At 37.3% G+C, this 26,288-nt stretch overlaps 1 long non-coding RNA gene across 1 annotated transcript; it reads right to left on the bottom strand.

Annotated features, from left to right (window-relative positions):
* Positions 1-13,935: 13,935 nt before the first annotated feature.
* Positions 13,936-15,339, bottom strand: LOC140009194 (uncharacterized). The gene is made up of 2 exons (XR_011816548.1): positions 14,940-15,339; positions 13,936-14,145 (listed from the first exon to the last, which is right to left on the bottom strand). It is a non-coding gene; the product is annotated as an uncharacterized lncRNA (long non-coding RNA).
* Positions 15,340-26,288: the final 10,949 nt, after the last annotated feature.

Raw genomic sequence — 26,288 nt, forward strand, 5'->3', positions numbered from 1 at the left:
TCAATGTGATTGGTACCAAGTAAGCTTTGAAGAGAAATTCCGTCCCCCCTAGGTCTAGGGTTTCCATCCATATAGTACATCCGAATGTGATAAATCTTTAGGTTAGAAAATAAGAAAATCTTTGACTAAATCGTGCAACTAGCCTTGGTTAGGTTGAAAGGGTGCCTCGGATTTTTATCCTTGCCTTCCCTTTCTTCAAATGTGACTCCCGAACCTTTTTCTTTGATTTACGTAGACTAGGAGTCGTTTAAAAGGGTTTTTTTTCTACTTTTTCCTTTGAAAAATTCATTTTTAGGTGACTTGGTACACCTTAACTCTATACCAACTGGCGACTCCGATTTTGTTTTAAAAACCCTTTTTAAACTATAATTTGGACCCAAATCGTCGCACTTTCAAACCCCATTTAGGCCCTTTTTCTTCATTCATTTTCTTTTAATCAAAATCCTTTTTTCAAATCAAAAATCAAACCAAAATTCACTTTTTAAACCATTTATTTATTTTATTGAAAATGGGGCGCGACAGCTTCATGTTTGCTCATGGTTTACTAAGCTTCTCGACCAAGCCCATGCTGGCTCGATTCGCAAAGTTAGCCAATGAGGTTGGGCGTCCCCCTCAAGTAAGAATGGTCGACGAGACAACGCTCCAATCGACAATTACAAATATAAGTCGATGAGATTCACTCCAATCGACAAAAGTCAAACACAAGTATAATTTCAAGTATGAGCAAGTCAAGTATAATATCAAGTAAAAGAGAACGAGTGCGATAAAGTACGCACTTGACCCAACAAAACCAATTCATATATTCAACTAGAAGTAATTCAGGTATCATGCAACAAGTCATGCAATTGACACTCACCAATTCAAAATAAGTGAGTAAATAAGTCCTTTAGTGTTCCGCTCCGGGGTTTCCTTCAATATCCTCTTGAGCGCCTGAAGAAATAGTGATCAATTATCACTTACATATACTCACAATCACTTAACATGCAAGGAAGGAAATGTATTTGCTTAAACTTAGAACAATGTCTCAAAAGAGCTTCATTCTATTGAAATTCAAGATTCAAAAGTGAGGATTTAAAGTCACAAGGAAAAACTCGTATCCTCCATGAAGTTGGGTTTAAAACGAACTATCAATATCAAAAGGAAATGAAAAGTTCTTAAAACTCATTTCCTATGAAATCGGAAATTTTCCGCTTTACACTACAAAACTTGGAAAATTAGAACTTGAGTTTGGTATGTCCAAAAATGGAAAAATTTATACCGTTGGAAACTAGATTAAAAGTACTAAAAGTTCCCAGAATACATCCTTCCAAGATTCCAAACAGAAAGCATTTGTCTTTTAGCTCAAAGTTGCTGATTCATAAAGACGCGACAGAACCAGTCTTGATTTTCGGCGATGTTTGGAAATTCGGAAAAATTCACAGGAAGTGAATCAGCCAATGAAATTTGTAACACAACAAGAATCCCAAATAAAGTTTCAAACACAACAAGCAGAACTATATTCGGAGTTTTAAACAACAAGATATAACAGTTTGAAATCGGTTGATTTTGCAACCTGACCAGTGAATTTCCAGATTTGAAGAGCAATGTTTGGGGCATTATTTGGGCATCGAAATGGTATTGAAATTACACCAAATCTGGTACACTTAAACCTCCATATATGAACTATCTCTTTATCAAAATTTAAATAAAAACTCACACGGGAAGGCAATTAACAAAGCAATCAAAATTTGTGAAATCTTTCAAAGCAAATCTGCCATCCTATTTCTCTTTCTTTTCAAAAGTTTTGTCCAACGAAATCAGCCCCAATTCGCACCATTTTTGAAACCAAGATTCCAGAAACATTTAATGAGTAATTTATGGTTAAATGACACTAAGAATTTTGAAATATAACATCCCAAAACAGATTTGACCATTCGGTCAGCAAGGAAGGGAAAATTTTCCAGTTTCCAGCTTTGATATAGTTTGGAAATCAGACCAAATCGGACTCTACACAAGTCCAAATTGAGAATGGTTTTTGGCGTTGAAAATTAGGTTCAAAATGCTTCAATTCATCAGAAGGTATCATTTTGAAAATCTTTTTGCAAGTGGGACAAAGTCGGGCCACAAAATGCAGCTTCCCAGTTTCATTCGAATAGACAGTCAAAACAGAACAGCCGACTTTACCAATTCGCTACGAATCACTCAAAATGAACTAGCAGGGGATTTTTATATCATTGGAAAGCTATGATTGTCTAGTTTTGAATGCCACAAATGGCACTCAATTTCGAATTTTGTACAAAGTGTTATGTTCGGACAAAGAAACACTATCCGAGTACCCTGCTATGTGTTTTCCAGATTTGAATCTTTATCAAAACTCAAGTTTTGTGCAACCATTCGATACGATTTTTGAAAGGCACTATGTACACACAATATACAACATATATCCATCAATTTCACAACCAACCAAGCATCAAAATTTTGAAATAAAAACAGAACAACATGGATAGAATTTTCGTCCAGCTTGCCTTCTCAACTTTCCTTCGATTTCTCTCCACTTTCTAACCTAAATCATCTCATTGATCATATAAACTGTGAGAACCCTATAAATTTTCACATTTTCTCAGCATTATTTTATTTCTTTGCCTACATTTTATACTTTCCTTGGAAATATTACAATTTCTATGCATTTTTACAAGCAAGTACGGTTTTAAAATCATTTTTCCCAGTATGAGTTAGTGTACATTAATTTGAAGTGCGTTATAGACGTGGGACCCGCTAGTGAGATATAAGTTTGGTGACTAAGTGATTTTTGTGCTAAGTGTTATTATTATACAAGGTGCTAGAGTTAATTGCAAAGATTAGAAGTTGTTGGGGGCCATAGTGTGAGGATTAGCAAAGTAAGGGTACTAGTAATCTAAGAGCTTCTAGGCTTTTCTTATGCTCAAGTTTGATTGGTGGACAAAAAGCATACTTTGACCATTGGTTTAAATATCTTCTAAGCTAGTAAATCAAAAGAAATACAAAGCAAAAACTAAAAGAAAATAGAGAGAGAGGGCCAAACCTCTTAGGGAGAAAAAAAAAGAGAGCTTCAACTTTCATCTTCCATTTCTTGCTTAGAACTTGAAATCTAAACCGATTAATCAATAGTTTGAGAGCTTGAGAAGCTTAAGGAACCAAAAATTTCAAGGAGTAGTGGAGGATCACTCTTGCAAGGCCTTATCTTGAGGTATAATGGCTGATCACCCTTTCTTTTCCATTAATCATGGTTAAGTTGGGTATTAATGTTAGAATTGTGCTTGTGATGCTTGTTTGAAATGGTTTTGATGATTGGAGGGATGAATTTTGAGATAGGGTTTTGATTTATTCACTTATAATTCTTGTTGGTTAGGTGTTATATGGTGTATATATATGGTATATAATCTTGTAAAGGAGAAAGTAGTGGTGGTTTTAAGGTAAAAATGTGAATTATAGCTTGATGTAGCAAAATTCCAGATTTCTGGAAATTGAAGCTTCAGTTCTGCCTGGTTCTAGTTCCCTATGTTAGAGGCCGAATTAGGCTTATCACAAAATATGAAAGTTGTAAGAATGATGTTTTATAGTTGCCTACAAAATTTCAGCTCGATCGGAGCACCGTAGCATGTGAAATGACTGAAATACCCTTGACTGCCCATAACCCCTATTTTCCCAGACAGTTTTCTATTTTCGTGGGAATTTCAATTTTTGACTCTGAAAATGCATGATTTAGCTTTAGAGGTCTTCATAATACATGTAGGTATATGTCTTGGCTTTGAAACGCCATAAGATACACCTCAATCGGACTTCGGTAGCCTGAGTTATTGTCGTTGAATCATAGTGCGGTTAATTAGTCTGATTGTGCGATGCAGGTTCTATAATTTGGAATTTTGACCTAGATACACTACAAACTGGACTGACAGATCTTCATCAAAGTTGTAGCTCTCTGCCTTATCTTCGAAACGGTATAAATTACACCCCAATCCGATAAGCGTAGTTTCGGTTGTGTCCGTTACGCAAAACAACGTCAAATCTGTCTTTTGTTTTCCAACTTAAACTTCATTTCCGCACATGTTCCTAGCTTGATTTTGTACTTATATTACTCTGAGCCTATTGAACGGCTATTATAATGAGCTTACATTGTGAATGACTTTGGGACTGATTGAAGAAAAATGAAGCCATAAATGGCTGGAAAATAAGTAAATACAAAGGGCGTGCTGCCCAAATTTGCACCCGAGGGCTAGGTAGATGTACTATTTTCACTTCCAAAACTATATTTATACTTTGTACAAGTAAATATTCGGATTTTCTTTGGTTCACCTAAACTTTGAGGGTTTAACTGTAAAATTTTCTCTTGGTTATTATTAGGGTTTGTTTAGCTTCCTTTTCATATGATTTTACCCAAGACACTTGTTATACGTTATTTCTTTGCATATGAGTTAAGTTCAGACCGAACGAAGAGCTTTACACAAATTTGAACAACTGTCTTTTCATATCCGGCCGTATTTTGAAGTGGCACTATTAATTTATTTTCAATGGAATTTTCTAAAAACCTTTTTGGTATGATTTTGTATTTGATTTGGGGGTAAACTCTTGGTTACTAATGTCCTCTAATCTAAATATACACTTTTCACCTTAAAACCCATATTTATGTATTGCACTAGTAAGCATTCGGATTTTATATGAATTACTTAAACTTTTGATGAATGAACTGTGATAGTTTCTCTTGGTTATATTAGGGGTCCTTGGTGATTGAGGGTATCACCCGGAGGAATACTTTGGATGTTCTTTTGTGTAAATAGGTGAGTGTTCCTTGTTTGTTATATTTTCCTTGACTTCATGGCTTGTGTTATTGTTTGACAATGTGTTAAGTGCTTTCAAGGATTTTCAAAACGAGTTTTCTAGGCGAGTGTGTACTTTATCGCGCTCGACCTAAATGAATGTGAAATTTTCAATGATTAAATGATTAAATGCTAGTTGTGCATGGATGTAAGCCTTTTGGCTGAACTGGGCCCTGCCCTTCGTTACCGATCGACTAGAGCCAGAAGCGGACTCGGTCGGGCGATATGGTGACCCTGGGTGAATATTTGGTATACTCGAGTATTAACTTGTTGTCGGGTGAAGCCTGGCCAACGTCCAGGAGAGGGTGAATGAAATGAACGAACGAATGTCAATGCAAACGAGGGTTTTACTTACAAAAATGCATTTTAAATTGTGAGAACCTTGAAAAAAAAAATATACATATAGGTATATATATATATATACTTGGCGCATTTGCATCTTTGACTTTTAAAAAATTTTATTATTGTTGGTTCTTAGATAAGTATGTAAAAATAAGTTTAAAGTTGCAAATAAGTTAATTGTGCAAAATATTGGGTTATTTGAATTTTTGCCAAATTAAGTTAATATTTCTTGACGTAGAGTATTTTATTACTTTAATATTAATTCCTTGAATTTCAATAGCTAATTTTAAGTATTAATAATGTTAGGTGTTAACGGGAACCTAGAATTAAGACGAAATCGTTTTAGGTCAAAACTCTTTATAATTACACTTAGGACGTTGAATCTCGATAATTTGATTTTTGCGAGACTAGTATGCTAGTAGGCAATCAAATTTCATTTGGGGTGAAATCTTTGAGTTAGTTTACAAATGAGGGACCTAAGTGGAAGGTCGAACAAGATGTTAAAAGACCAAATTAGCCTTCCTCCATTTCAAATTCACCATGCAGCCATGGAACCATCTTGAATGAGCTTCAATTCCAAACACTTCCAATTTCTGCCGGGTCCATTTTCCACTCTTCATTCCAGCACCTGCCATCTCAAATGCTGACTCAACTCCACTTAAAACACTCCACTATATCAACTGCATTCCACTACAACAACACTTCAATTCTATTCCTTCCTCCTGCCGTGAGCCGAGAATGGAGTGAGAGAGAGAGGGAGCCGAGTTCATCATTTTCCTTTCTTCCTGTCCGCAAGCTATAAAAAAATGGGACTGGCTGTTCATTCTTCCTTCCATCCGTGAGCTAGTGAAGAGTCTGAGGCCAAACTTCCTCCATTCTAGTTGCAAGCTTGAGCAGGGAAGAGGGAGAGCTGACGGGCTGCATTTCTGGACTGTCCGAGAAGAAAAAATTTGCAGCTGCTATCCGTGTGAGTTGAGCCCCAAGCTGAGGTAATTTCTGGACCTAGACTAGTTGTTTAGGGGTAGATGATGTTGATTATAAGCATGCATGTGGTGGTTGTGTGGTTGGATGATAGATTAAGTCACAAGAAAAATTGATTGTGAAGGAATTGGAGTTGCCGAATGAGTAAGCTGGAAATTTGCGGCTTGAGTTGGCCAATTTGGGATAATTTGAGTTAAATGTGTTTTTAGCTAGCCAAAATCTGGGTGATTGAGCTTTGCATGAGGATAATTAGCCTTGATTAAGCAAGAAAGTTGTAGGAACACAAAATCTGCTTGCATGCAAGCTAACCGAGAAGGACCGAATGAATCTCTGGTTGGATGATAATTTTTTTTATGTTGTCCGCACATGGTTTGGATCAAAACTGATAGATAGTTAATTATTTTGATCATGCATGAAGCTGATGTGAGTCGTAGTTAAGGAAAAAGAAAAAAAAAAGAAAGAGATGAAATCTGAAATTTGCGGCCGAGAGAAGGAGTTGAACATTTGATTAGTTTTCTTCGAATTCGTAGCTAAGATTTTCGTATGGGATGTTTAAGGTCTGCTTGTAGCTTGCTAATCACCTTTTGCATGTTGAGTTGAAGTAAAAATTGAAGAAAACTAGGGACAAAAGCTCTATAAGTAAACTACTATATTGCTGGAATTTTTCTTGGTTGTCAGAACAAGGGGAAAATCTGAATTTTTGGAATTTTTTTTTTGAGTAAGCTAACCGTGACTTTCTTTTATGTTTGAGTTAATTTCTGGTTGATTGTGGTAAGGAATGATTGTATGTTGTCAAGAGCTAATGATTGATGAAGCTCTTAGCCATTTGAGTAACTTTTGCAAGAGTTTAATTTTTGGTGAGTTTATTCAAGTAGTTGGCTGAAATGTACTTGGAAGGTCCATGGTTTGTGATTTGGGATTGTTTTGAAACCTTGAACTTCCTTTGTTGAATTTTGTTTGGAATTGAATCTGTTGAGACCTAGGGCTAATGATTGATGAAGCCCTAGTGAAATTGATGTTTGGTTTGTGATTTTACTATATTGGTGATTTGGAATTCAAAGTGCAAATGAGTTGGAATCGTGAAGTCCGTTTTGGTCTTTTTAATTCGAGTAGTTGATCAAGCTTTATTGAAATGTTTTATCTTAATATCAAGATATAGAAATTGAGTATAGTACGATAAAACTAAAATTTAAATGTCGGGATTTTTTAAAAAAACCTTGCTAACTAATTAATTCTTTTCTATGCTTAAACTAGTTCTAGTATTTTTAAGAAATAATTGTATTAACTTCCAAACTTTAAGTTTTTCATAAAATTATCCTTGACTAGTTGTTTTAGAGGAAAATTGTTAAAAACGCTAGATTTGAATAATTTCAAATAAAAGGCATGGAAAACTTGTTCGGCAAGAAAACTTGTTTGAATTAAATTGGTTGTAGTTGTACCTCTAGAAAGAAAAGTAGTTTTAAAGGAATCATACGAAATATTTTATTACTTTACTAGCTTTAATTCTAAGAGATTTATTGATTTATTCCGAGAAAATAAATTAGTTTTATACCAGATAATTTTCTGTATTTAAACCAAGATTTTGTATAGTGAAACTTATAGTTTTTTTTAAACTTGGTTTTCTAGGGTTTAGCAAGGACGTGGGCTTCGATTCCCAGCTTGACTTTTGAGCTTCACTTTTGGTGAGTGTCCGTGCTTGTTCTATGACTAAAGTGTTAAAGTGCTTTCTTGACTTGTTATGTGATAATTGGATAGTGGTTTTCCTGAACCATCGAAGTGGCAGTGTGTACTTTATCGCACTAACCTTTCGAGTGGTGACTTGCTTGAAATATTTTCTCGAATATCTTGCAATTGTTGACTGGAGCATTGACTCGTCAACTAATCTACCAGGCAGGGGAATGTACCACACCTTAGGGTGGGAGGGCCTCCTATCCTGACTTGGTAAAAATGTGTTGTGACGTCGTTGGGTGAATCCCTCGACTAGTTTATAATTGTGACATCGTTGGGTGAATCCCTCGACTAGTTTACAAAAAGGTATACTCGAGTAATACCAAACTCTCTCGTGAGAAGAACGGGCCCGGTGGGAGTATGTTGGTTGGAGCGTGTTAAGAAAAAAAATAATGAATCTACATGGACTTTAGATAGTGAGAGTTGACGGAGGGTCAACTGCGGTTAATTTTGATCGAGAGTAGGGAAAATGGCTCCTGAGAGCCCTGTATCCTACCCTGTGCTGTTATACGCTTTTCTACTTGTTGAATTTAAGCTTGAAGTTATGATTTACTATTTGTGTTATATGATTGCATGTTTTGGGGCACCACTGAGCTTTAGCTCACCACACGATATTTGTTTTCCTTAACAGGTTTTGGCATTCGAGAGATTTGAAGTCTGCTTTGAGCTTTTGCAAACGTTGTTTCGAATCGTCTGTGTATCTTTTGTTTTGGGTTGCCACTTGAAGCTGGAAAAGTGCAAACCCTAAGTTTTGGCTTGTATAAATTTATTTGAACTTTACGAATCACCGTGTGGTTTATAATATATTTTTGTAGTTATGTGTTGAGCTGGTTGGGGGTGTGTTTAAGAGTGAACGTTCAGATGTCCAATGGCAATGTTATCTCTGAAGTTAATGTGTTCTTAGTATTCTGGTTGTAAAGGTTTGGCTTGTTCGGGAGACGTATGGTGTTTTGGTTTAAGTTATATGTGGATAATTAGTCAGTTTACTTGTGTGAGTCCTGGCGAGAGCTAGGCAGGCGACCCGCCAACCCTCTGGTTCGCCTTAGGAAGAAGTGGGGCCGCCACATAAATGATTGGAGGAATAAGGGGAATGACAGGAGAACGAATGAACGAACGAATGAATGGCTCCTTGTGAGCCCGTATCCGTTTAATGAATGTGTTATTATCGCTTTCCATTGTAAATGTTTCTTGAACTATTGATACTCTATGATTAATGTATTGGATTGATTGTTTGATTATGTGTTCGGAACCTCACTGAGCTTTTAGCTCATTCCTTTAGTTTTGTTTTCCTTAACAGGGGACGGCGAGCCAGGACGAGAGCTCTGTATAGACTAGCCTAGTCGAGTTCTTTGATTTTGTAATGGTTCTCGCCCTAGTGCTTGGCACGGGCTGGATGTATGAAGGATTGAGAACCTTTGTCTATTCGATGTTTTTACTCCCTTTTGAGATAGTACTGTCCATAAGTTTTGCTTTAAGTTTTGGATCGTTGTTATATTTATTCTTGTGGGTTTATTCTGGTTTTGTTTGAGGGTTGAAGTGAACGACTGAGTCCCGGCTAGAGTTGGGCAGGCGGTCCGCCGAACCCTTTGGTTCGCCTTAGGGGAAGGTGGGGCTGTCACATAAACAACCATAATCAAACATTAACGCATCAAGTCAGCTACCTAAAGGCCTCATCAAGACAGCTAGCCTATGATTTAAAATGAAATAAATGGTTCCTCAAGTCCTCTAGCCTATTTTCTTGCTTAGGGTTGCAAACCCATGAAGATTAACCGCTAAACTTCTTATAATTTGAAAGGTAAGAGAGGTGGAGTGATTACCCTTTAACCCTTGAAAAAAACTAGATTTTCCACCGAAAATGTTTCAAGAAAATCCACAAGATTGCTTCTAGTTCCAAGATAGAATGAATCTCTAAGAAACTAGAAAGTTGGATGATGATTTTGTAGACAAAATGGAAGCCAAAAGAAATGGAGTTCTCTTATTCCCTTTCTTCTCTTGTGTTGGCCGAGAATGGAGAGAGAGAAATGAGAGAGTTTTGTGTTGTAGGTTGTCTTGGAAGATTGGAGGGAAAAGTAGCTAGGAAGATTTGCCAAAAGTCAACTTTGAGTCAAATCCTGTGGCTAGTTTGAAGGTTTGTATCCAACGACCCTGCTGTGACCTCTGAGCTCAAACCCTATGGCTAGTTATTCGAGTCGAGCCGGCAAGGGCCTGGTCAATTAGGTAATGAACCCTGGGTCTTCTGTTTTGTCGAGTGGAGTGTTATCTCCTCGACTAATCGGTATACTCGAGTATTACCACCTCTGCTTCTGTGTCGTGTTCGGGCCCAGCAAGGGTATGTTTGGTGGATGAAAATTGGTGTAAAATGGAGTCTATGGTCATGGTCGTATCTTCAAACGTTGACGGAGGGTCAATGAGTTTGGATCAAGTGTTGCAAAGGAGGAAATTGGCACTTGAGAGCCATCTGTATCCTTTTACTTCCAGTTTAACTGTGGTGTTCCTCCCTCTTTATTTGATATCTTTATTTGATTGATTACAAGTGTATTTTCGTGATATTTGAATGCTTAATCTGTTGGTACCTCATTGGGCGCAAGCTCACCCCCGTTATCTTTGTTTTCCTTACAGGGGACACAATATTTGAACCATGATTTTGGAGAAAAGAGTTGAGCTAGATATAGTTATTTTGATTAAGCTCCTCTGCAATGGCAAACCCTAATTGTACCTTGATACATTATGGATATTCTGGCTTATATTGCCAGTTGACTATTGAACATTTCAATGTATCTATATAAGTGTTTAATCATGTATGTTAAGTGTATTTGATTGGATATGTACGTTTATGTGGCTTTAGTGAACTTTACTTGTATCCGTTGGGAAATTGGGTGAGTGAGGAGTTTGAACGAGGAAAAAAAATTCTAACAAGAAAATTTTCAGGGAATTCGGCCGTATATCCGGCCATATCTTGGCTGGATACTTAGCCGGATTTACAGGGGATGTGTGACGACCCCACCTCCCCCTAAGGCGAACCAGAGGGTTTGGCGGGCCGCCTGCCCAGCTCTCGCCGGGACTCAGTCGTTCACTACAAACCTCAATTGAATTTCAAGATATATATATATATCAAAGGTTCCCAAACTTTACATATCAAAAGCGAAGCGTCCACGCTTCCGCTGCGCCACTCTGATCCTTGATACCAACTATTATACAGGAGGAAGTCCAAAACTAGACTATTACACATCCAATCAATTCTAAACGTTCAATACAATCCCAATATGAACGATTACACAAAAGGAATTCTAAGTTCAATCCATACATGAGATAATCCATGCATAAACACTACAAGCCCTTCCTTCGCCTTGAGCCCTGTGGAGGGGAATAAAACATTTTGGGGTGAGCTAGAAGCTCAGCGAGTAACCAGTAAAATCAGTTATCCAATCAGTTTCACAATCGTTCATTTCAATAATGTCATTTCAATATGGAGTATCAATAATTCAAGAAACATTTACAATGGAAAGCGATAGTAACATTCATGAAAAGGATACGTTCGTTCTCCTGTCATTTCATTGCATTTTGGTTTCATTCGTGCATTCATTCACCCCGTCCCTGGCTTTTGGCCAGGCTCCACCAACCTACAAGGTAATACTCGAGTATACCGAAACGTTCACCCAAGTTCCTAGTCGCCCGACCGAGTCCGCTTCTGGCTCGAGACGACCGGTAACAAGGGGCAATGGCCAGTTCAGCCCAAAAGGCTTACATTCATGCGCAAGTAGCATTTAATCATTAATCATTGAAAATTTCATATTTATTTAGGTCGAGTGCGATAAAGTACACACTCGCCTAGAAAACTCGTTTTAACAATCATTGAAAGCAAAATCGATAATAACAAGACACTGATATGCAAGCACGCATGATATGTAAGAAAACAGTTCCAAAATTAACTTTGAAAACAGTTCAAAAGTAAATAATGCGGGAAAGCGGTTCAAAAGTAAATTCGGAAACAGTTCAAAAGTAAATAATGCAAGAAACGGTTCAAAAGTAAATTCGGAAACAGTTCAAAAGTAAATAATGCAAGAAACGGTTCATAAATAATTTTAGAAATAGTTTGAGGTCACTCACCTCAATGGCTCAGCAATCATCCATCATACACTCAATGCAATCAAGTCCTTTCAAAGTTCGGACAGCACTTCCCCTGAATTTGCTTACTTTTCCAGCCATCATGGCTTCATTATATCCTCAGCCAGTCCCAAAGGTACACACACAACAACAAGTTCATCCAATAGCCATTCAGCAAGCTCCAAGTAGTACTAGTACAAGTCAAGCTAGGGAAAAGTTCGGAAATGAAAGTTAAGCTCAAAACCAGAAAAATAGTTTTGACGTCATTTTGCGGTAATGGTACCAAAGGCGCTACGATTGTCGGATGAAGGTGAAAGATACACCGTTTCGAAGCTAAAAGACAGGGCTACAACATTGTAGAAGGTAACTCAGTCCAAATCCCAGCACAACTAAGTCATATATGCCAAATACCAAACCAGAACCGTAATTGCAGGTTTACAAATTACACTATGCTGTAATCAGTACAACTCAGTCTAAACAGGTCCAAATGCAGAAATTCCAAAGGCATATGGTAGCTAGGACATCAAGATACATTTCATCAGAAGACCTCAACACCCAAATCAAAAACAATTCCAGTCAAAACAACCCATTTCAGACGCAGTTCTAACATCCTGATGAACCCAGAACAGCAATAGTAATTTCGAATTTTCTCACTCTACGCTACTCCGATTGACCTGAAATTTTGTAGGCACATTTAAAATGTCATTCCCTACAACTTTCATGTTTTAAGATAAGGCCAATTCGGCCTCTATCTAGGACCTAAAAATTCGGACAGAATGAAGAACCAAGAACCCTAATTTTCCAGATTTCTTCCAAAACAGAAATTAATTGCAATCTTCCACTTTTTCCACCTCATAGAGTCCTTAAACATCATTTCCAATCATCATAGATAGCCACACAATCATGCTTATATTAAAACAGAAAATTCCCCAAAAATAATAAAACTTCATTATTTCAACCACAAATCAAGAATCAATCCATAAACTTGCATCTTATACAACCACTAAGCATGCTTTAAGCATCAATTAAAGGAGGAGGGTGGTTCTTCACAACTTACCTTTAAAACAAGAGAGAGAGAGAGCTATGGGTCACCTTAACTTTCCAAACAACTTCACACACCAACTCACAATCACTACTTGAAGAGGTTTTATGGAAGGAATTCAAGATTAAACGGTTAATTTGTGAGATTGGACAAGATTGGAGCAAGAAACTTGGAAGCTTTTCTTTCTTTTCTTGTAAGAAGAGGTTCAGCCAAGCTTGAAGGAAAAATGGAAGATTTTTGGTCAATTTTGATATTAATTTGGTAAAGGCATGAATAGTGGTCAAATGGCAAGACTAACTCTTATGGTGACACTTGTCACCTTTAGGTTTAAAACTTATCTTTTTGTCTCTCCAATACAAATATCTTAACACCTTGTAAAATAATATCACTTAATACAAAATTCCAACAAGTTGTCAAAAATATAATGCATCTACCGCACTAGCGGGTCCCACGTCCAAAATACGCTCTTAATTTCTCAAAAACTAACGAATACTAGAAAAATCATTTTAAAACTATCTTTGCTCATAAAATTTATCTGGGGAATTTTTCTAATAAAGAAAATGAAGAAAAGGCGGGCGATTAGATAAAAGAAACCCTAGAAAATTAGAAAATTTCCGGGTTCTCAAACTCATTTTTTTTCGGGGCGTCACAGTCTCCCTCCTTAAAAGAATGTCGTCCTCGACATTCCCTCTTGTACTAATCAAGTCAAGACATCCCGCAAGAATCACTAATATTGCAAACCAAACCCACAGTCCGGCATCCTAAACTTCAAGCCTAGGATACTGTGACGCCCCCACTTCTCCCAAGGGCGAACCCAAGGGTATCCGCGGAACGCCTGCCTAGCTCTCGCCAGGACTCGAGACAAATCAATTCAAACTTAACAATATATAACAATTTATACCAGTCTAATAAGGAAAAAATCGCTTCCATAAACGAATATCCAAGTCTTGTACCACGTGTTCAAAATACATCCGTTATCCAATTCTTACGTCAGGATCCAAAAGATACATCAATTCCCAAATATATACAATAGCCAAAATGTCTAGTCAATTACAATTGAAACCCTAATACAAAAGTACATCCAAAGGGTTCCAACGAGTTTTACTCCATCCATTCCTGTTAAGGAAAACAAATCTACGGGGTGAGTGAAACGCTCGTGAGGCCAAGAAAACACACATGCAAGCACGTTGTCCAAATAACAATCCCAATATTCAAGTAATTTACAATTCGAGCGAGAAAAATAAACAGAAACAATTCAAGGATATAGGAGCTCTCAGGAGCTATTTTCCTCTTGCTTCGCCACGGCTCGATCCGATACCCCCTCGTGATGACACTCCGTTATCCTGGTGGGTATTTTATCCGTAGAAACTTCACTTATTACTTCCTCCGACCAACATTCCACCCTCTCGGATCCGAAACCAAACACGCACGAAAAAGGCGATACTCGTCGAGTATGCCACACGAGATCTCAAGAGATCAAGTTTTGATTTTTGAACACGCACGGAAAGGGCGATACTCCACGAGTATGCCGAACAAGATCTCAAAAGATCAAGTTGTGTTTTGTTATTCTCTTGGTTTATCAAACTTCTCGACCAAACCCATGCCGGCTCGAGTTGTAAGATTGGTTAAGAGAATTGGGCGTCCCCATAAGTCGAGGAGGTTCACTCCACCCGACAACAAGACACGCATGACATACACGACATGCATGGCAACACGACACGCACACGAAAACGGGTATATTTTAGTCGACGAGATTCACTCAATCGACTTTGAAAACCAAGTTAATACAAGTAAAGTTCAAGTAAAGGAGAGCGAGTGCGATAAAGTACACACTCGTCTCATCAAGTGATATTCACGTATATAAGCAGGTAAATCAAGTAAACACGACAAGTCAGGCACTTGACACTCACCAATTCAAAAGTAATTGAGCGAGAAAATCTTTAGTTGTCCCCTCCGGGATTCTTTTCAAGACTCGCTTGAGCACCTGAAGCAATTAACAAGTATTTTTCACTCACAATCACGTATTAATCAAGAAAGGAGTTACGCTTATTTGGACTAGTCAATACCTCAAACCAAGAACCTTAGCCACTCAAAATAAAGGTTCAAAAGTGAGGTTTTATTAACACAAGAAAAACTGATTTCCTTCATGAAATCAAGTTTAAAGCGATCAATTATCATCAAGAAGGAGTAACAAGTTTTCAAATTTTCATTTTCTAAGAAATCAGCAAATTTCAGCTTTGCGCGTCAAATTTAGAAAAATCAGATCTTGCACTCAGTAGGTCCAAAATTATAAAACTTGGTACCGTTGGAAACCTCTTAGAAAGTGCTAAAAGTTCTTAAAAGACACTTTTTCATGAATCTAAGTGAAAGGTATTCAAAAATGAGCTTGAAGGTACAGGTTCGGCGTACAAGGCAGAATTAAGTTGGATTTCGGCCAACTTTGGAAATTCGGCACGATTCACATGTTGTAAACCGGCCTCTGAAATTTACAGCTCAATTAGTGTTACAAGTGAGGTTTATAACAAAACAAGCGGATCAAGAATCGGAGTTTCGAGTACCGAGATACGGTAGCTCAAAGTTGAGGAAGATTCAAGACTGAAGAAGAATTTCCAGTTTTGAACCTCCAACACTAGCAATTTAATTCGGTATCGAAACGAACTTGAATTGGTGCCAAAATTGGCAGTATTTTCTCCTATATGCAAGGTATTCCTCTATCAAATTTCAGGGAAAAATACCCTCGGGAAGGTAGTTAATTAGTCAACCAAAGTTCAGGAAAAATTCTAAGGCAATCTGCCTTGTGACTTTCATTTCACAATTTCAAATCGTTTAACCAAGAAAACTATCCGAACATGGTTCATTTGTGAAACAAAGGTCTAAGACACATCCATGATACCTTTGGTAAGTGATGAGCATCAAGAACTTCAATTAATAAAATCATTCCCAAGTTTTGCCCCAAATCAGTCCAAATACTACGTTTTTCCAAAACAGGGCAGTCCTCTTGTTTTAGTCACAACTCAATCAATTTAACTCGGAATGAGGCATGGTTTATGGCGTTAGAAAATAAATTCACGGGACTAAAATTTCACAGAAGGAAATGTTCTGAAATTTGGCAAGCAACCAGCTCAAAATTGAGCCTCAAGTTGCTGCCTCAACAAGCCATTCCAGCAAATCCGAGAGACAGGACAGCTAACTTAAAACGTTTGGTTCGGATCACTCACAAAGAATCAGAACGTGTATTTTTTCTCAAATTAAAGCTAGGAATGTCTAGTTTCAAACTCCACTGACGGCACTTGATTTCGACACCCGAGGACAGAGTTATGGCCAAAATACGACCACTGGACAGTTTTACCCGAAAATAATTTTCCAGCATGCCTAGTTCATGAATAAATTCATTTGCCCATCCAATCGTTAATGTTTTCCAACGAAAATTTCTACACACATAATATAACATATACACATCAGGATCATGCCAATAAATCACCAAAAATGGGCCTTATCATGGCCGAACAAAACAGGGGCAGATTCGGCAATTTCTGGTCATGACCTCTACTTGAGTTCCCAACAATAACACTCCATAAATTCATCATTATAACCATTAAACTACCATTAAATCCAACATTGATCCTCAAATTAGCAACAACAACCCAAGTGTGGGAATACAAAGAGCCCACTATCACATTTTACATCCATATCAAGCTAACCAAATGCATGCATGAACTTAACAAGGTAAGATAGCTTCCAAACTTCAAGTTTCCAAGAGTGGATCATCACTTACTTTGGGTTGATGTTCAGCAGAATTTTCGGCCCTCTATTACCCCAGAAAAACCGTGATTTCCAGCCCTTGTTTGCAGCTCAAAATGCTCCTCAAGTGTCAAGCTAGGTGTGGTGCAAGTTTGGTTGAATTTGGAGATGATTTGGGGTGGTTTTGAGTGAGATTAGTGAGCAGAAATTTTGAAGCAATGGAGTTAGAGAGAGGAGGGTGTTTGGTCGGCTATGAGGAGAGAGAAGATGGAGAGAAATCTGATTTCCTTTAGCTTCCAAGAGAAGGTGAAATAAGTGGTGTAAATTCACCCAAAAGTCAACTCTCATTAGGGGCGCGTTTGGCGCGATTAGGTTCGATTTTCTCGCGCGTTTGGTTCACTAGTGCACTGAACCTCCAATGCATTTATATTCATGTAAGTGTTATTCACTCTTAATTGTCCCGATATAAGGGTCTAAAGTCCCTCAAATAAAGTCGCGCGTGTGAAAACGCGTACCGTCAATTTTAACGATATAACGCGAAACTTCCGAGAAATTCTTATAATGATTGTACTACTAACTATCACTTGAGTATTTATTCATAAGATTACCTATTTTAGGACCATAGTACAAGTCTTCAATATTCCAAGCTTATTGTGCTACTACGCGGATAAAATCTCCAAGTACTATTCACTATTTTTACTAAACGTACTCCAGGAAATTAATTTTCAGAACGAGTCACTTTAAAAATATAACGAAGTTATATTTCCATGTATTTAGGTCTAATAAGGCTAGAAAATATTCCTCGTGGCAAAAATCCAATTAAATAGTTTATTAAGCCATAAATTAGGCATAAAATAATAGTTTTTACGAGTCCTCACAGATACACTACAGAGATCTGAAGCCTAAGCTCTGATACCAACTGTCACGACCCCACCTCCCCCTGAGGCGAACCAGAGGGTTCGGCGGGCCGCCTGCCCGGCTCTCGCCGGGACTCAGTCGTTCACTACAAACCTCAATTAAATACAAGATACGATCTCAAATAAAAATCAAATATCCCAAAACTTTACATATCAAAAGCGAAGCGTCCACACTTCCGCTGCGCCACTCTGATCCTTGATACCAACTATTATACAGGAGGAAGTCCAAAACTAGACTATTACACATCCAATCAATTCTAAACGTTCAATACAATCCCAATATGAACGATTACACAAAAGAAATTCTAAGTTCAATCCATACATGAGATAATCCATGAATAAACACTACAAGCCCTTCCTTCGCCTTGAGCCCTGTGGAGGGGAATAAAACATTTTGGGGTGAGCTAGAAGCTCAGCGAGTAACCAGTAAAATCAGTTATCCAATCAGTTTCACAATCGTTCATTTCAATAATGTCATTTCAATATGGAGTATCAATAATTCAAGAAACATTTACAATGGAAAGCGATAGTAACATTCATGAAAAGGATACGTTCGTTCTCCTGTCATTTCATTGCATTTTGGTTTCATTCGTGCATTCATTCACCCCGTCCCTGGCTTTTGGCCAGGCTCCACCAACCTACAAGGTAATACTCGAGTATACCGAAACGTTCACCCAAGTTCCTAGTCGCCCGACCGAGTCCGCTTCTGGCTTGAGACAACCGGTAACAAGGGGCAATGGCCAGTTCAGCCCAAAAGGCTTACATTCATGCGCAAGTAGCATTTAATCATTAATCATTGAAAATTTCATATTTATTTAGGTCGAGTGCGATAAAGTACACACTCGCCTAGAAAACTCGTTTTAACAATCATTGAAAGCAAAATCGATAATAACAAGACACTGATATGCAAGCACGCATGATATGTAAGAAAACAGTTCCAAAATTAACTTTGAAAATAGTTCAAAAGTAAATAATGCGGGAAAGCGGTTCAAAAGTAAATTCGGAAACAGTTCAAAAGTAAATAATGCAAGAAACGGTTCAAAAGTAAATTCGGAAACAGTTCAAAAGTAAATAATGCAAGAAACGGTTCATAAATAATTTTAGAAATAGTTTGAGGTCACTCACCTCAATGGCTCAGCAATCATCCATCATACACTCAATGCAATCAAGTCCTTTCAAAGTTCGGACAGCACTTCCCCTGAATTTGCTTACTTTTCCAGCCATCATGGCTTCATTATATCCTCAGCCAGTCCCAAAGGTACACACACAACAACAAGTTCATCCAATAGCCATTCAGCAAGCTCCAAGTAGTACTAGTACAAGTCAAGCTAGGGAAAAGTTCGGAAATGAAAGTTAAGCTCAAAACCAGAAAAATAGTTTTGACGTCATTTTGCGGTAATGGTACCAAAGGCGCTACGATTGTCGGATGAAGGTGCAAGATACACCGTTTCGAAGCTAAAAGACAGGGTTACAACATTGTAGAAGGTAACTCAGTCCAAATCCCAGCACAACTAAGTCATATATGCCAAATACCAAACCAGAACCGTAATTGCAGGTTTACAAATTACACTATGCTGTAATCAGTACAACTCAGTCTAAACAGGTCCAAATGCAGAAATTCCAAAGGCATATGGTAGCTAGGACATCAAGATACATTTCATCAGAAGACCTCAACACCCAAATCCAAAACAATTCCAGTCAAAACAACCCATTTCAGACGCAGTTCTAACATCCTGATGAACCCAGAACAGCAATAGTAATTTCGAATTTTCTCACTCTACGCTACTCCGATTGACCTGAAATTTTGTAGGCACATTTAAAATGTCATTCCCTACAACTTTCATGTTTTAAGATAAGGCCAATTCGGCCTCTATCTAGGACCTAAAAATTCGGACAGAATGAAGAACCAAGAACCCTAATTTTCCAGATTTCTTCCAAAACAGAAATTAATTGCAATCTTCCACTTTTTCCACCTCATAGAGTCCTTAAACATCATTTCCAATCATCATAGATAGCCACACAATCATGCTTATATTAAAACAGAAAATTCCCCAAAAATAATAAAACTTCATTATTTCAACCACAAATCAAGAATCAATCCATAAACTTGCATCTTATACAACCACTAAGCATGCTTTAAGCATCAATTAAAGGAGGAGGGTGGTTTTTCACAACTTACCTTTAAAACAAGAGAGAGAGAGAGCTATGGGTCGCCTTAACTTTCCAAACAACTTCACACACCAACTCACAATCACTACTTGAAGAGGTTTTATGGAAGGAATTCAAGATTAAACGGTTAATTTGTGAGATTGGACAAGATTGGAGCAAGAAACTTGGAAGCTTTTCTTTCTTTTCTTGTAAGAAGAGGTTCAGCCAAGCTTGAAGGAAAAATGGAAGATTTTTGGTCAATTTTGATATTAATTTGGTAAAGGCATGAATAGTGGTCAAATGGCAAGACTAACTCTTATGGTGACACTTGTCACCTTTAGGTTTAAAACTTATCTTTTTGTCTCTCCAATACAAATATCTTAACACCTTGTAAAATAATATCACTTAATACAAAATTCCAACAAGTTGTCAAAAATATAATGCATTTACCGCACTAGCGGGTCCCACGTCCAAAATACGCTCTTAATTTCTCAAAAACTAACCAATACTAGAAAAATCATTTTAAAACTATCTTTGCTCATAAACTTTATCTGGGGAATTTTTCTAATAAAGAAAATGAAGAAAAGGCGGGCGATTAAATAAAAGAAACCCTAGAAAATTAGAAAATTTCCGGGTTCTCAAACTCATTTTTTTTCGGGGCGTCACAGGATGAAGAAAAAAAATGTTGTTGCTCTCTGCCCTGATTCCGGCCGGCAATCCAGCCGGATTGTGACATGCATTTGCTCTTTTCATTTTCCGTTGGAGCGTTATATCGATGTTCTTCTACTCCGTTTTGGTTGGTAATCATGTTTTCGGCTTAGTAGTCCTAGCGAGAATTAGACAGGCAGTTCGCTAACCCTTGGGGTCCACCTTAGGGGAAGGTGGGACTATTACAAAAATTACTTTGCTCATGGCTTTGCTCATGTTGGTATTGAATGATTTTGAATTGGTTATGGATGCTATGTGTAAGGGGGAGTTTTTGCTCAATTTTTTTTTCAAAATATCATCCATTATTTTATCATCATCAAAAAGGGGGAGAATGATATCTTGATCCCGATTTTTTGATATTTACAAAACAATTGGATAATTCAAACTAATATTTTTTCAATTTGAAAACTTGTCAACTCTAAAGAAATTTGATTCAAAAAGCAGTTGAAAGAAGAAAAAGGAAGTCGAAAACTGTCGGACGCTCACAATGACAATACTGGACTTCCGATAGACAGGGCAGGTACTAAAAGATCATATCGGAAGAAGAACATCATCACCGGACGTCTGAAAGAATTGAAATGATTTTTCAAACTCTCTGTCAGCTTTCGGACTCAAGCATTGGAAGTATCAGACGTCCGATTCTCCCAATGGCTAGTTGACTCTTCAGCTACCTTCTATCCGTTGGAAGGTTTAATGAAGCACTTTCTTGGTCTCCCATAAATAGTGCATGGTCAGAAACTTCAAAATGCTTTTTGCACACTAAGAATACAAAAGATTAAGAGTAGTTTTAGTGAGAAAATACTCTTCAAGGAACATTTGTACTCTTTGTGGTGTAAGATTCTCTGTAAACTTTTCATTTGTGAGATAATACTTCAATAGTATAGCTTTGTGAGGGTTATCCTTCTGTAAAACTTCCTAGCTTGACCGAGTGAAACTTGGGGCAATGAGGAAGTCATCCTTCCTTTGTACACAAGATTGGTTGTATTTCATCAATTTGAAAAAGCTTGTTTTGTGAATTGATCTTCGAGCTTAAGAGGAACTTGGTAGTCAATTGGTTTGTAATTCTTCTCTTTTTATTTATTTATCATCTTGTGATTCTTAAATTGCATATCTATTCTACTTCTCTCAAGTAATATTGCTCCTTTATTGATTGATTCATTGTGTGATCACTTAGAAAAGAGGACAAATTTCGTATTGAGCAAAAGTGCCCATAACCTGATTAGTTATTTTTAATCAACCTAATTCACCCCCTCTTATGTTGTCTTCGAGCCTAACAGTCGCTAGCCAAAATGAGAGTGTAAGTCCACTGCAAAATAAGAAATAAAATTTTTTTAAAGCAAGTAAAATCAATCAGTAATTTTTCTTGATAATGTTGATTCCTTGACAGCTTCCATCCATAGAGACAACACTTAGAAAAAAAGAAATTTTAGAAAAAAACTAAATTCCTTGACAGTTTCGATCCACAGAGATGGTAGTCGAAAACAAATCAATAATTTTTAAGATAATGTTGATTGCATGACAGTTTCGATGCATAAAGATAGCATTTGAAAAAAAAGAGATATTTTAGGCATAAATTGAGAAGATCTACATAAAAGAGATTTGGAAAGAAAGAAACTCTTCTGGAGAAAAAAGAAGAAGAAGAAAGAAACACATAGGGAGGAAAAGGAATGGGTACTCTGGCTCAACTGTTTGTGCATTGCTCGAATGCGTGTAAGGCCCATGAAAGGCAATGTTTTTAAACTCGAACTAGAGAATGAACCAAAAAATCTTTCAATTTGCTGTCCGATTAGTTCACTTCGGTTCAAAGATTTAATAATTTTTTATTTTCTTAGCATTAAAATTTTTGAATGAAACAAAAATATTTATTTTAGAAAATGAAAATTTAATAAAAATAGATTAAACCTCTCTATTTTTATCGATTTTTATTGGTTCACCCAATTCTTGTCCAAATTTGACTAATTCAATTGATTCTTTGAGTTATTCATTAGAACGGACTGGAGGTATTGCCGGTTTGTAGTTCGACCAGTCAAACTAGCTGGTCCAATCTGATTTCAAGACACTGGTGAAAGGTTTATGACCTGACGACCAAAATCTGATGTGGCAAGTAGGTGTTCCCTAACCGACTACCTCTAGAGTTGTTGACCACCAAGGAGAGGTTTAAAACTCTCGTTGGATGTAAATCAACGGATCAACCGATGCAAATCCCTTGATTTGCATTCTTCTCCATAATTTCCTAAAAAAATTCACCAACCAGTGTAGAGGAACCCATCTGGTTTGGTGGCCATTCAATCCCCTCCAGGTTCCCCATTGACCTTTTTGGATCCACCTTTTCCCTTTAGTGTAGAATATGAGTAGGTGTAGAATAGAAATTATCGTGTCAACAAGAAAAAAAGTGGGTGTTCCCTTGCTATATACTGATCCTAATAAATTTAAAATATGACCTTCAAAATGTGATGACCCAGAAAATTATTTCTCTCACCTCCCAACTGTGATACCCAACTTTTAGGATACTATTGTTGTTTAGTTTCAAAAGAAAAAAAAATATTATGCTTCCTTTAGTTTATTTTTATTTTAAGATATTGTTTTGTTTTAAAGACTAGAAACCCTAAAGTCTAATCAAAGCCCTAGTTTTTACTTGTGACTAACCCTTTTCTCAAATTTCTCATATTTTAACCGAAACACTAAATTCAATTTATGGAATTGTAAAACCCCTCACGTTTTCTTAAAAATGCCCTTTTTATTGGAAATTATGATTTTATAATAGCCCTACCACCCAATCACCCCACAATAAGTGCAAATGAACATGAAAGTAAAGGTTTTCACTTTTCGTTTTCAAGTTGGAGCAAGTTAGGGTTTTCACGTTTTTTCATAGGGTGATTCTTCGGTATGGAGTAAGGATCAAATTTGGTACTTGAGAGTGACTTTTAGGTGAGAAATAATATGTGATTAGAAGCAATGATATAAAGTTAGTGAATAGGAAGTAAAAACCCTAGTACGTGTGATTTAAGGAAAAACGGTGCGAACCGACGTGTACCATGCACTACCGATTGAACACCCCACTTGACTACCATTTCCTTACCAGCACATAACCTTGATATTGGTGGAAAATATCCCCCCCCCCCTCATAGCTATCCTCTTGGCCGAAATATTGGACTCAAAATGCAAGGAAAGAAAAAAAAATTTGGATGGTTTTGGTAGTGCCAAGTGTTGGCAATTTGTGGCTTTGACTAAACTTAATTTTCTTACCTTCTTATCTTGGAAATTAGCTCATTCTTCCTCATTTTTTTCTGGTTTGGCCGAGACAAGAGAGAGAGAAAGAGAGAGCAAGAGAAACAACCTTCTTTCATCTTGATTTGTACCATTTGAGTGAAAGAAACAAGATTCTAAACCGATTAACTTGTGAGTTGTGAACTTGGGAAGCTAAGGGAACCAAAAATTTCAAGAGGAGGTGAAGTATTACTCTTGCAAGCCCTTTTGTTGAGGTATAAGGTCTGACCCATGGCTTTGGTTCTTTTATTTTTGTTTAAGTTGTTATATAACTCATGTTTTGGTTAGATTAGTAGCTATACAAGTTGTTGTGATGATTTTGGGGTGATGTATGTAAGCTAGGGTGTGACTGATTTCCTTCTTATACTTGTTGTAGGAGTGGTATATGATGTATATAGGCTTGTATAAGAGGTTGTGGTAGTGATTGAATCAAGAAAATGAAGAGATTGCCCTTGAAATCCCAAAATTCCAGATTTCTGGAATTGTATGCTTCAGTTCTGTCCGGTTTCAGTGCCCTATGGTAGAGGCCGAATTAGGCTTGGAACAAAACATGAAAGTTGTATAGAATGATATTTTATAGATGCATAAAAAATTTCAATCCAATCGGAGCAACGTAGCCTGTGAAAAGACCCAAATACCCTCACTTCCCTAGGATGCATCCAGTGATCCGTTTTAGACAGTTCATCCAGTTGACCGTGTATATTTACTATGATCCGTGATGATTTAGCCATTTTCCAAAACATGAAAGTTTTAGTACTCTGTCTTATCTTTCCAACGCCTCCAAGAACGCCTTAAACGGACTTTGGTAGCCTGAGATATGGCCATTTAAATGTAGTATGGTTAACTAGCCAGTTAGTTGGAAGTTGGTTCTGTGAATTGGGAATTTGACTGGGTTACACTGGAAATTTGACTAAGTGATCTTCATGAAAGTTGTAGGCCCTCATCTTAGCTTCGAAACGGTATAATTTTTACCCCAATCCGATAAGCGTAGCTTCGGTTGTGTCCGTTACGCAAAACTCTATAAAATCTGTCTCTTGTTAAACTTCATTTCCGTACTTGTTGTTAGCTTGATTTTGTTCTTATATTGTCTTGAGCCTATTGAACGGCTATTGAAATTAGATTGTTGTGTGTGTACCTTTGGGTTTGAATGAGGAAAATAATGAAGCCATAAATGGCTGGAAAATTAGGTAAATACAAAGGGCATGCTGCCCAAATTTACGCTCGAGAACTAGAGAAATATACTTGCAACTTGAGTAAGGGTTAAGAGTGATTACCACTTGAACTATCTAGGATATTTGTGTCTTCTTTTACCGAGGTATATAAGTAAGGATTGGGCCGAACTTGTACCCTTGAGAAATACAACTATGACTACTAGGAATACGTTTTCCTTATACTTTCGACTCAAATGGCATTTCCAAGTATAAATGTTATAAAGTTATATAGTTTGAAAAGCGAGCGAGTGTTTCACGAATATTCTCCAAGTGAATTTCCATGTCTTGATTCTTATTGAACGAAACGTCTACGTTTCGAACCTTAGTTGATTTTTAAAGTTCTGAAACAAAGTTTTATCGTAGATTTGGACTCCGAACCCGGAGTATAAACCAGACGTGATTACTAGGGGCACTTCATTTTGGTGAGTGCTTCCAAATACCTGATTGAACTGGACACTTATTTCCAATACTTGATCAATATGATTAAATGATATATGATTGGCTTGATCGGGCAGGAGTGTACTTTATCGCACTTGCCCTTATTTGATATATACTTGTTTATTGTTGAAATTGAATTGATATACTTGTTTATGTTGTGCGTACTTCCTGGAATTCCAGAAACCCTGCGGCAAGTTACTCGGGTCGAGCCGACAAGGGCTTGGTCGATTGGGTAACAAACCCTGGGTCTCTTGATTGTCGAGTGGAGTGATATCTCCTCGACTAATCGCTATACTCGAGTATGACCACCCGTGTTTATTGAGGATGTTGGGCCCAGTAGAGGGTTTGAATGGTGGACGGAGAGTAGTGTAAGTGGTGCTCTACTGGATTGGTTCCTTTACTTGAAAGTTGACAGAGTGTCAACTATTACGTGATCAAGCTCCTGATGATGAAATGGGAAGTTGGCTCCTGAGAGCCATCCGTATCCTTATGCTTTGGAATGATTATTGCTTATTGGATTATTGTTTATTCTGAAAAACTTTTACACTCGCTCATTTTGAGATTGCTACTTGACGTGTTATTGCTCACTTTTATGAACTCTTCATGCTCGTTACTTTGCTATATCAAAAACTTGTACTTATAAATAATGGTCAATTTGCTATTTGGAACCTCACTGGGCTTTTAGCTCATTCCACTCCATTTGTTTTCCTTGCAGGGGTACGAGCGAGGCGTGAGATATGTAAAGACTAGCGTAGACTAGTTGTTTTTGACTTTTGACTTGTACTCGCGCCATCACTTGATTAGGATGATTGTACTTGGATTGTATACA

This window comes from Coffea arabica, chromosome 6e (genome assembly GCF_036785885.1).
Source record: "Coffea arabica cultivar ET-39 chromosome 6e, Coffea Arabica ET-39 HiFi, whole genome shotgun sequence".
In the NCBI taxonomy this organism is placed as follows: Eukaryota; Viridiplantae; Streptophyta; class Magnoliopsida; order Gentianales; family Rubiaceae; genus Coffea; species Coffea arabica.